Genomic DNA, 12,543 nt, shown 5'->3' on the forward strand with positions numbered 1-12,543 from the left:
AGCAGTGAAAAAAATGTGGTACCTTAACCAAGTGATCCCAGTTAACATCACCAGTAATGGGACAAAATGCCATCGTGTGTCGCTCGATATGACACACTGAGAAGGAAACATCGCTTTAATTGTATTCCTGGCAAAAATTCACAACCTGAATCTGATCATCAGCAAACATCAGATAAGCCCAAAATGATAGATGCTTTACAAATAAGTAACTCATATTCTTCAAAGAGAGAAGTAGAAGAGAGAGAGAGAAAGAGAAATGCCAAGATCAAGAATGACAAAGAAAGACTGAGGAACTGTTTCAGATTTGAGGACACCACAGAGACAAGACCATCAAATGCAACATGTAATCCAGAACTGAATCCTAGACAAGAACCTGGTTTTCTTTCTGCCATGAAGAACTCTAATGGGAGCACTGGTAATATTTGAATAAGGTCTGTAGATTACATAGTAGTATTGAATCAATGTTATTTTCTTGATCTGGATAACTATATCCACTATACTGTGGTTATGTGAAAAAAGAAAATAAAAAGAGAGTGGTACCAAATTATCCAGGTTTGGAGCTGAGCAGGATTTGGTACTAAGCAAAACTACAAGAAAAATTTACCCTCACTCAACACAGGAATAGGATGAGAGCAAGAAAAGGAATATTCTTAGAGACTTTGGAATCTGCCAGCAACCAGAGCCAGGATGGTAGAAGGTGAAAAAAGTTTATCTTGCAGATAAAAACAAAAACAAAAAAAACAGCCACTCCTGAACTCTTAGGTCTCAATGGGAAGAAGGGAGTTGTTAGCTTCTGGGGCTGAGAAATCTACAAAAATAAAATGCTTCAGTGGACAAGGACACCAAGCTGATTCCTACTCATGCATGAGCTGCTAAGTCGTGAAATGTTTACTCCCCTTCTGAGATAAGTGTGTGTACATAAAGTCATGTGCACATAGTGCCTAGTTTTGTATCCTACTTCCCATGCCATTATTTCATATCCCCCTTCACTCTACTCTGAGTCACCTCACCCATTTCCCTCTGTAGTGTCTTAGACAGAGTTGGATCCCAAAGGCTGATTGAGGCTGTACAGAGCTAGTATCCCAACTAGTTGGCAAGAACAACTCCACACAAGAACACATCTTGGCCCTGCTCACATATAAGCCCATCAATGTAGGGAGTCTCTGAACCCGAAGCCAGAAAATCCATAGCCCTGACCAAAATTTCTTCACAAACTCAAGTTCATTTATAAATTTCAATTCACTTCCATGCAAGACACCATTCTGGCTCCATGGTGGTGGAGAGGGAGCAATGTATGAAGATGATTAAGATCTAGTTCCTACCTTCAGGAAACTTACAATTTATAGAGGAGATAAGACATGTATACAAGTAATTATAATACAAGATAGAGGAAAAGTGCTGTAGGAGTTCAGAGGAGAAAGTAATCAAAAGAGAGGATTTTAGTCATGTGGTTATAATGAATATTTATTGAGCATTTACTATGTTCTAAGCTCTATTTACTCTTGCTCATTTCTTGATGTCATCCAGTCTCATTGCTATAGCTACCATCTATATGCCGATGACTCCCAAGTTTCTATCTCCATCCCAGACCTCACTCCCATATCCCAAATTTATATATCTAACTGCCTATTCAATATCTCCATTTGGATGTTCAACTGACATCTTAAACACAACAAGCTTAAAATCGAACTCATCTTTTCTACCAAACCTGCTCTACTTGCAGCCTTCCCCATCTCAGTTGACGGCAGCTTCATCCTTCCTGTTGCTTATAAAAAAAGCTTGAAGACATTCTTTTTTTTAATAGAAAAAGAAAAAATAACCCATGTACTTATCCAACTTCAACAATTACCAACAAATGCCCAATCTTGTTTCATCTATATCCCCACCCACTTCCCCTCAACTAATTATTTCTAAGCAAATCTCAGACATCACATAATTTCATCCATAAATACTTATATGTGTCTAAAATATAGAGAATCTTTTAAACATAATAATATCAACACACCCAAAGAAAATTAACAGTAATTTCTTAATGTTATCAAATACGTAGTGTTCAAATTTCTACAGTTGTCTCTTTTTTTTTTTTTTTACAATTCCAAACAAGGTTTACACATTGCATTTGGTTTACACATTGCATTTGGACAATACTTATCTTAGGTCTCTTTCAATCTGTAAGTTCTCCCTCTTTTTTACTTCCTGCAATTTATTTGTTTGTTGATGAAACAGGTCATTTGTTCTGTAAAATTTCCAACATTGCAGATTTTTCTGATTGCATTCCTGTGGTGTCATTTAATGTATTTCTTTGTCCCTTTTTATTTCCTATAAATGGGCAATTAGATATACTTCAGATTTATGTTCCTTTTTTCTTTTTTGGCAAGAAAGCTTCATAAGAGGTATCATATACTTCCTATTAAATCTCATCAGGAGACATATAACATCTGATTAAATGTATTTTTGTTTTGTACAATTGATGAATAGGTTCAAATGTTACCACCCTTTTACTTGATAGTTTAGCAGTCACTAGTAATCATTACCCAGCTGCGTTATTTCACTAGGGGCTGTAAAATAGTGATATTCTAATTTTAACATATTGTCTTCATTTATTAGCAGAATTCTGCTATAAATAAGAACTTTCCCTTCATCAAATATTTGATTACCTAAAGAAAGGCAGGATAAATGCTTAATTCTTTTCTTTGATTTACTACTTTTCAAGATACTGAGTTGAGGTTCTCTATATAATACAGTTTTCAAAACAATAAGGTCCTCTAGCATACTGCAAAGATGACTAATGAGATTTTTGTTTTTAGTATCACTATGAACTCATGGATTTTTAACACATTCGGTGTGCTTCAATCTATTGCAGTTATTGTTAATTTTAAAATGCATATTGTCCCATCTTTGGACTATGTAAGTCCCTTCAGATTAGCTCCAGAGTCCTTTTGACATGATTCCAGTAGTCTCTAGTAGCTTCCTTGCTTTCTGTTATAACAAGATGTTCCAGCTTCATCTTGTCTATTTCTTGCCCCAGATCTGGAATCAGATGTTTCTCTGAGAAGCCTTGGTTCATTTTAGTAGTAAATGGCAATGAAAGACCACAGTTCTTACTACTGGATTGGTCATTGTTTGGCTTTTTCCAATTAAATTTTAGGGATTTTACCCAACTTTCTTGATTTTATATTTGTATCTCTTTCTCTTATAATCAACATCTTGGTTCCCGATAATATTAACATAATTTATTTATTTGCTTTATTCTACTATACACAATCATTTCAGAAAAAATACCAATATTATTACTAATGAGATGACTAATGAAAACAGTTTAATATTTCTTTGCAGTTGACTTTTTTCCTTAGGGTATATCCCATTAAAAATGTACATTAAGACATATGCTATAACATGGATGAATCTTGAGGATATTATGCTAAGTGAAATAAGCCAGTCACAAAAAGACAAACACTGTGTGATTCCACTTATATGAGGTACTTAGAGAAGTCAAAATAATAGAGACAGAAAGTAGTATGGGGGTTACAAGGGGCTGGGGAGAGGGAGGAATCGAGAGTTATTGTTTAATGAGTATAGAGTTTCAGTTTTACTAGATGAAAAGAAGTATGGAGATGAATGGTGGTGATGGTCATACAACATTATTAATGTAGTTAATATCATTGAACTGTTCACTCAAAAATAGTTAAAATGATAAATTTTATGTGTATTTTGCCACTATAAATTTTTTGAAAAAAATGTACAAATTACTGTATTTTAAAGTCATTTGAAACAATTCTACCAATTTAATACACAGTTAATTTCTTTCATTTTGTTTTTAATTTTTAGTGACTGCTTTCTTTATCTTGATTTTTTTATTGAGGTAAAATTTAAATACAGTGAAAGACACAGCTCTTAGTTGTATAATTTGATGAGTTTGACAAATGTATAAATCTGTGAAACCTATATACCAACGAAGATATAAAACATTGTCTGGGGCCGGACCGGTGGCACAGTGGTTAAGTGCACATGTTTCTCTTCAGCGGCCTGGGGTTTGCTGTTTCGGATCCCTGGCGCTGACCTACTCACCACTCATCAAGCCATGCTGAGGCAGCGTCCCACATAGAAGAACTACAACTCTACAACTATGATACACAGCTATGTACTGGGGCTTTGGGGAGAAAAAAAGAAAAAAAAAATACAGGGAGATTGGCAATTGATGTTAGCAGGACCAGTCTTCCTCAAAAAAAAAAAAAAAAGAGGAGGATTGGCAATGGATGTCAGCTCAGAGTCAGTCTTCCTCAAAAAAAATAAAATAAAATAAAATAAAACATTGTCATCACTCCAGAGAGTTTTTCATGGCAACCATGTTCTAATTTCTATCAACATAGATTAGTTTTATCTGTTCAATAATTTTATATAAACAGAATCATATAGTATATAGTCTTTTGTACCCTGCTTCTTTTGCTCAGCATAACTTTTTTGAGATTTGCTGCATGTATCAGTAGTTCATTATTTTTTATTGCTCAGTAGTATTCTATTGTATACATGTTCCACAATTTACCAGTTCTCCTATTGATGGATATTTGGGGTTTTTTGGATCATTATAAATAAAGCTGTTATGAACATTCATCAACAAGTCTTTTTATGAACATATGTTTTCATTTCTCTTGGCTCCATATCCAGGAGTGGAACTGCTGAGTCTTAGAATAGGTATTTGTTTAACTTAATAAGAACCTGCCAAACAGTTTTCCAAAATGGTTGTATAATTTTATACTCTCACTAATATCATATGAGTTTCAGGTGCTGCACATCCTCACTAACATTTGGTATCATCAGTGTGAAATGGTATTTCATTGTGTTTTTTAGTAAACTATACATATATTTATGCACAATAAAATGTGCTCATTTTAAGTGCAGAGTTTGATGAGTTCAACAAATGGATATATGTGTGTAGCCACCACCACAATCAAGTATAGAACATTTTCATTACCCCAAAAAAGTTCCCTTGTGCCCCTTTGCAATAAATTTCCATCCCCTCCCCAGCCCCAAGCAACCACTTACTTGCTTTCTATCACTGTAGATACGTTTTGCACATTCTAGAATTTCCTGTAAACTTATTCATGCAGTATGTACTTGTGGTGACCATAAAAATGCACCACTGAAATCTGCTTGCAGAGAGCACAACTGACTGATGACCCCACCTGCTGCCACTCTGGATCTACCCCCACACCTGCACCAAAGCTACACTTCCCACAGGCTGATCCCAGCCAAAGCCAGAGCATGACAGGGCTACAAAGGCAGGCCCAATTCTGTGATATACAAGATACCTCCAACAGGTGCCTTTGACTTGAAGACTCTTCATCAGCCTGGCCAAACCTTTCTTGGAACCATGCTGTAGGACAAAACTCTTCCTTTCCAATCCTCATTCCTTCTCTCTCTCCTTCCACAGACAGCAGACCTGTATGTCGGTCTGAAGGCTCTCTCTGCCTTCCCCTGATCCCTCCCTGCGGTCGTTTAAAATATATCCAAAAATTCATTGACACTTCCTTCAAAAGACAGAGCCAACTCTCCTCCTGAGAGTGGACTAGACTTAGTGGCTTGTTTCTAATAAATAGAATAAGACAGAAATGATAGTGTCTAATGACCAACACTATGTCATAAAAAGGCATTGTGGCTTCCTCCTTACTCTCTCTTGGTTCACTTGCTCTGGGAGAACCCAGCTGCCACGTCATGAGGATACTCAAGTAGAACTATGAAGAGGCCTACATGGTGAGGAGCTGAGGCTCCCTGCCAATAGCCATGTAAGTGAGCCATCTTGGAAGGAGATCATCCAGCCTCAGTCTAGCCTTCAGATTATTGTAACCCCAACCAACATCTTGACTGCAACCTCATGAGAAATGCTAAGCCAAAACCATTCAGCTAATTTGCTCCTGGATTTCAGATTCTTAGAACCTATCTGAGATAATACATATTTGTTATTTTAAGCTGCTAAGTTTTGGAGTAATTTGTTTCAAAGCAATAAATAATCAATATACTCCCCCAATAAATCTCTTGCACATCTAATCATGTCTTGGCATCTCCTTCTTGGGAGACCACTAACACACTATTCTTTTATGTTTTGTTTCTTTTGTTCAGCATAATGTTTTTTATTTTTCATCTGTTGTATATACTTGTAGTTTCCTTTTATTGCTGAGTAGTATTCTGTTGCATGAAGTCACCACAATTTGTTTATCTATTCTCCTATTGACGGACATTTGGGTTGTTTCCAGTTTTTGGCTATTATGAATAAAGCTGCCATGAACAGCCATCACAGGTCTTTTTGTGGATATATATGTTTTCATTTCTCTTGGGTAAATGAGTAGGGGTGGAATTGCTAGATCATAGGGTAGATGTTTGTTTAATTTTGTAAGAAATTTCCAAATACTTTTCCAAAGTGGTCATAACATTTTACACTACTATTAGCAGTATATGAGAGTTCTATTTGTTCCACATCTTTGCTAACATTTGGTGTTATTGGTCTTTTAATTTTTGCCATTTTGTGGATGTTAAGTGGTATTACTCTGTGGTTTTAATTTTCATTTCCCTAGGAATAATGATGTTGAACACATTTTCATGTACTTATTGGCCATTGCATATCTTCTCTTATGAAAATCCATTCAATTGTTTGTCTACTTTATAATTGGATTGTCTTTTTTATTTATTTGTGGGAGACTTTTACTCTTATTTTTTTATTGCAGCAACATTGCTTTATAACATTATATAAATTTCAGGTGTACATCATTATATTTCGATTTCTGTATAGATTACATCATGTTCACCATCCAAGACTAATTACAATCCAACACCACACACGTGCCTAATCACCCCTTTTGCCCTCCTCCCTCTCCTCTTCCCCTCTGGTAACCACCAATCCAATCTCTGTCTCTATGTGACTGTTGTTTTTATCTTCTACTTATGAGTGAGATCATTGATTTGTGGGAGATTTTTAAAAATATATTCTGGATCAAGTCATTTGTCAGATTGCTCATTTTGACTTAATTTTGTTTTACACTTATACAAAACATTTCTATGATTCAAAAGTAAAATTTACAAAATAAGATAAATTCAAAAAAGTCAACCTTCCATCCCTGGCTGCCTTACAATTTGTTTCTTCTCTCCTCCCTTAGGTAACTTTTATTTCTTTTTAAGTTTTTGGTTTATCTTTGGAGTCATTATTTTCTCTCTTCCTCTCTCATTCCTTATATGACAAGGCAAGAAATCAGGTTGGCTCTACCTTTAACCGTGTGCCTAGAATTGCACCAATTCTCACCACCTCCACTGACATCACTCTGATCTGGGCTATACCATTGCTTACCCAGATAACTGCAAGTTCCCTGAGTGGCTTCCCACTTTAATCTTTACAACCTCTACAGTCTATTCTCAACCCAGCAGCGAAAGTTATCCTGTAAAAACCTAAATCAAACCATCATATGTTAATCAAACCATATCATTTTGCTGTTCAAAAGCCTGCATGTGTTCCCCATTTCACTCAGAGTAAAAACCAAAGTCCTAACAATGCCATAAGGCCCTACGTGATCTGGCCCCTATTACCTCTCTGATCTCATCTCCTACTCTCTTTCTCTCACTTCTTTGCTCCAGCTACAACGGGCTCCAGCTATTCCTTGAATGCACTAGGCATACAGCTACCTTAGAAACTTTGTACTGGTTATCCTCCCAGCCTACAAGACTCTTCTGCCAGATATCCAAATGGCTAACTCTTTTACTTCCTTCAAGTCTGCTCTAGTCTCATGTTCTCAATAAGACCTACCCTGACCAGCCCATTTAAAATTGCAAACTCTCCTGCCCCTTGGGCACCATTCTTCCCCATCACCACACCCCCTACTAGCATTCTCAATCACCTTTATCCTATTTTTTTTCTTTTTTGCCATAGCACTAATCTCTTTATGACATACTATATAATTTACCTATTTATTAACTGTCTCCCCCACTAGAATGTAAGCTCCACAAGAGCAGGGATCCTTGTGTTCCACTTGCTGGCACACACTAAGTGCTCAATAAATGTTACTGAATGAACAAATGACTAAATAAATGAATTCTACACATTGTTCTAAGCATATCTAAGAAATTGTCCCACTTAATTCTCAAAATAACTATATAAGGTGGGGTGAAACTACTATTATAATTTTACAGATGAGGGAACTAAAGCACAGAGAGGATAAGCAACCTTCTCAAGTTCACATGGTTCGCAAGGCGGAAGTCAATTTCAGAGACGCAGCTGTGTTTGAGTTAGATCATACTCCCTAAATCCTTTGTGGAATGAGATGGAATCTCATTCCACAAAGAAAGTAAATCATAAAGGTAAGGGTAAATAAATACCTACATGAGAATTAAGGGTAATAAAACATTCAAGGAAAAAGAGATAGCCTGAACAGAAAGTACAAGAATGATGAGGGAAAGGCAAGTGGCTCAGATTGCCTGAATGAAAGAGTTAATGCAAGGTATTTGCAGGAGGTAATGTTAGAAAGGGAAGTTAGGGCGTATTATGAAGGATCTTCAAGAAATAACTGATGAGAAGGAAGAGAAATATTTGTGATTTTGTGATATTGTAAAGGGAACAATATTTCTCCAACCCACGCATTCCTTGAAGGAAAATAACTCTATTCTATGAATACCTTGAAAAAAAAAAAGATGCAAAATTTAGTTCACACACAGGCATGGCCTCAAAACTAAGTTATACATTTAGATTTAGATTCTCTTTACCATCAACACCTTCACCACCACAAGAAAATCCTTAGAAATCCCAGTATAAAGAGGGAGCTTTGTTCAGACTAAAGGAAAGGTGATATCAGAGGCCACAGCCAAACACTAACTTCCATCTCACAGGCTAATGGAATGGATAAAGAAAAATGGCATCCATAAATATCTCTTTTCCACTTTTTGGAATCACTTTCTTAAACAGAAAAATGTAGGGAGTGAAGGAGGAAAAATGGGAAATTTCTCCATCGTCTTTTGCAATGCTCTGCAGAGGGAGGGTAAACTCAGTGACTTTGCTCTTCCTATTACCTAATGTGAACAAATAATTAAGAAAATTATTCAATAAATATTTATCGTGGGCCTCCTCTGTGTGCCAGACATAATAATAAATGCAGACTTCTCCCCCATCTCAACCTTTTTAGGGATTATTTTACTCAATGCCTTTTCAGAGGTTATTTTACTCAAAGCCTTTGCAGATAAACCAGCAGTTCATATTAAGAGGTGACCCTACGGCTGTTGGTATGCATTATCATCCTAGTATTTTCCCCAAAAGCCAAGAATAAGCCTCTGACACAGCAATCCTGTAATCCAACACACATCTTGCTGTGTAAAGAACGCTTGATAATCAGAACTGAGTACAGGGTGGGAATCTCAGCTGCATGCAGCTCCTTTTGGATATTTTGGTGGATAAGACCATGCAATCCAGCAGAGCAGGCTGGAATTCTGCCAAACGAGCTCAGAGCCCCAGAAAAACTAATGACATTCATCAGGCTAGAAGTAACGGAGAAGCCAGTATCTTTTCTTTATGAATTATCAGAGCTGGCTTAAGTTCTATGGAGACCCCAAGCATTGAAAGGATTATGGTGCCCTCCTCTCCCACACACACATAAGTCAAGATGAGTGTAATTAATTCCAATAAAGTTCTGATTTTCTCATAAGGATAATTTCAATAACTTAATTTAAATACCAAATATAAAATTATTTCCAGAAAAAGTTTAGAGACGCCCTTCCTACTTTGTTAAGCATGTGCGTAATTTACCTATTGGGTTATTTATCACTGTATATTACGAAGTGACGGAGGTCTGGGGGCTAAGAATCCTTTACCCAGCTTAAACCTAGCCAAGGCTATAATTACCTTTCATACTGTTTGAGATTTATATTATCTTCCACCTTGTGCCCATTCCAGTGAGCACCCAAGAACAGAGCCTATAATAGTGCCTTCCTTTTGCAACTCCTCTAACCTCCTCTTTCATTGATGGATTCTTAGAGACCGCTTCCACAATTCAAGGGTCCTTCACCATAAATAGTTTGAAAAGCCTTGGTTGTAACTGCTATATCTGTCAATGCTGCATTACAAGAGTGTGGAAGAGACTACAGAATAGGAGAGTTCCCAAAAGATCACACCTGGACAGTCCAACGAGTCAACAGTTAAATGAAACACTACAGTGGGCTCTATAACCACCATGCACTACTGCATGTGCCTCATAATCATGCATATCACAAGTGCCCAATAATCTCTTTGGATAGCGCCTTGAATTACTACTTTCACTACTAGGCTTCTGCCATAGCACACTATTCCTAAACACAAAATAAGTTTTTATATACTTTGCAATTCATGTATAAATGTATTTCTTTGATGTTTTTATTCAGCTTTCTATGCCTTGTATGTACGTGCACCGGCGTTTTCTGTCTTCCATTACAAAATTCTGGAGCATAGATGCTAGCACTCCATAGTTTTCTTTATAGAGCACTTTGCACAGAGCTGATGCCATTTGACACTTGAAAATATTTTCCAGTAATTTGATGATGATACTGGGATCATCACCCAATGGCTGGGATACTATTTACCAAGGAAAGGGTAGGTAATTAAGAGATACCAATCTATCTATGACATTGTCTGCCTTCAGGAAAGAAGATCCTGCTGAATACTCATCAAGCATATATATGCAATTTTATCATAGTCTGCATTTGCAGCTCTAATTAATAAAACCCAATTCTCGCAAGGCCTGAGATTATAGGCCTGAATTTCTGCCCCTATCACCAGATCAGTGTGTGATACTTCCCTATACATTCAGATGTATTGTCTAACCTCTTTGTCAGATCTGATGAAAGCAGCACCTGTGGTTAACTGCTGCTGACCCTTATACCGAGGCCCTATGCTGGTTAAAGGCCTCATCTCTACAGTTGCTGTGGAAACTGTCCCCTTCCTCTCCCTCCAATCTATTCTGGCTCTCTGCCTCCACGTGGCACTCTTTCCCGATTGCAGAAGAGGAGGCCTGCACATGTCTCCATGTTCTTGGCCAGATTTGGGTCTGCAAATGGTGACGCAGAGATGTAGCAGAACATTGTCTCTTGTGTCCTATAGGGTAAGGTACTGCCGCCATCTGTTCTGCCTTATTTCTCCCTCTCTGCTACAAAAAGGATTTTCAGGACCATGAATTTTCTTTTATGGAGATATAATTGCCATATAACATTATATTAGTTTCAGGTAGGGTCATGTCCAAATTGATGGCAGAATGAACTGGCTGTTTTGCTGTATATAACACATGCTCCACAATAGAGACCAAGATTGCTGTAAGGTACTTAACACAGACACTGTCCAATCCTCCTCAGGGCCTCCAGAGAGGAGGTGGATCAGAACGTGGCTCACAGGCAGTCTTGCTGAATCAGGTACTGTGCTCCTTTCTACCCTGTACCATCCCCAAAGTGTAAGGCAAATGGGATACAAAAAAAAAAAAGTGCTGCTGTAGCCCTAGGGTGAAAGACAGGCTCTCTGTCTGATACATACATGTACAGAATAATTCAGTATCCTGGGTAAAAGGAGACGCTAGAGTGCTGAGTAGGTGATGGGGACACACTGAGGAATGGGGGAGGGTAGACGTACAGCGCACACCATTTTTACAAGGATGTTCCAGTCAGTCATAAAACAATGCCAGCCTCCTCTGTCCTCTCTCATGCCCTGGTTCTTTGGTTTTGGAAGAGTCAACCTCTTCTTTGGTTCAAACATTGCCCCTTCTCTTTCGAGAATTCCCTGGGGGGAAATCATACTACTGTCTCCCAAGGTTACCCAACTCACTGTGTCACATTACTCGTAGTTGGGAAGGTGTTTCCTGAGTTTTATTCAAATCCCCCTTGCTGCAGTCTGAGCTCATTGCACTCGAGTCCTGCACTCAGCAGAGATGGAGACTAGCCAACCACTATCTTTGGAATAACAACTCACCAGGGACTCAGGGCCGGAAGGTCATTCTGTCCCTCCAATACTGCGCAGCCTTCCCGAGCACCCCCAGGACCTGGAGCAATGGCAACAGGGAAACCGAGGACGGAATCTAGGACCCTGGCAGGTGGTGACAAAAAAAAATAAAAAAGCGCCAGACGATAATTCAGACACACGACACAGATGGAAACAACCATACAAACTCGGAAACACAGAGGGACAAGATGGCTCCCCTCCGTCGGGGCGAGGCTACGGAATTGCCAGACAGTACTCATCCGGGAAACATCCTAACTAGAAGCTTCTTCCGGTGCCGAAGCAATCGACTCTCCCCTCCACCCGGTCCCTCAGAGCCCCCACCCCTGCCCAAGTCGGAGCGGGAGCTTCCTCTAGAAAACCAGTCTGGCCTGAGGGGCGCGGCCACCAACCCCGAGGCCAAGAGAGACCGCAGTGCCCGAGCATCCTGGCCCCGGCCCGGCCCGACCCCGCCCCTGCGGCGCCAGTGCGCCACCTCCTGATAGGCAGCAGCCAATGGGCGGCTCCTGCCGCCGGCCTTTAAGAACCGCGCGCACTCTCCCCGCAGTGGACGCGGCCGG

General features: G+C 38.8%; 1 protein-coding gene across 7 annotated transcripts in view; it reads right to left on the bottom strand.

Annotated features, from left to right (window-relative positions):
- The window catches only part of TP53BP1 (tumor protein p53 binding protein 1), a 92,413-nt gene extending 80,232 nt beyond the window's left edge, over nucleotides 1–12,181 (bottom strand). For 5 of the 7 annotated variants that reach the window (XM_058541408.1, XM_058541411.1, XM_058541410.1 and 2 more), the window contains exon 1: nucleotides 11,957–12,180. The gene's annotated coding sequence lies outside the window, so the exon portion shown is untranslated. Of the gene's footprint in view, nucleotides 1–11,956 lie in introns of all 7 variants that reach the window. The other 2 variants (XM_058541413.1, XM_058541414.1) reach the window with 2 other exon arrangements.
- Between the last annotated feature and the right edge of the window lie 362 nt (nucleotides 12,182–12,543).

This window comes from Diceros bicornis, chromosome 5 (assembly GCF_020826845.1).
Source record: "Diceros bicornis minor isolate mBicDic1 chromosome 5, mDicBic1.mat.cur, whole genome shotgun sequence".
Classification (NCBI taxonomy): Eukaryota; Metazoa; Chordata; class Mammalia; order Perissodactyla; family Rhinocerotidae; genus Diceros; species Diceros bicornis.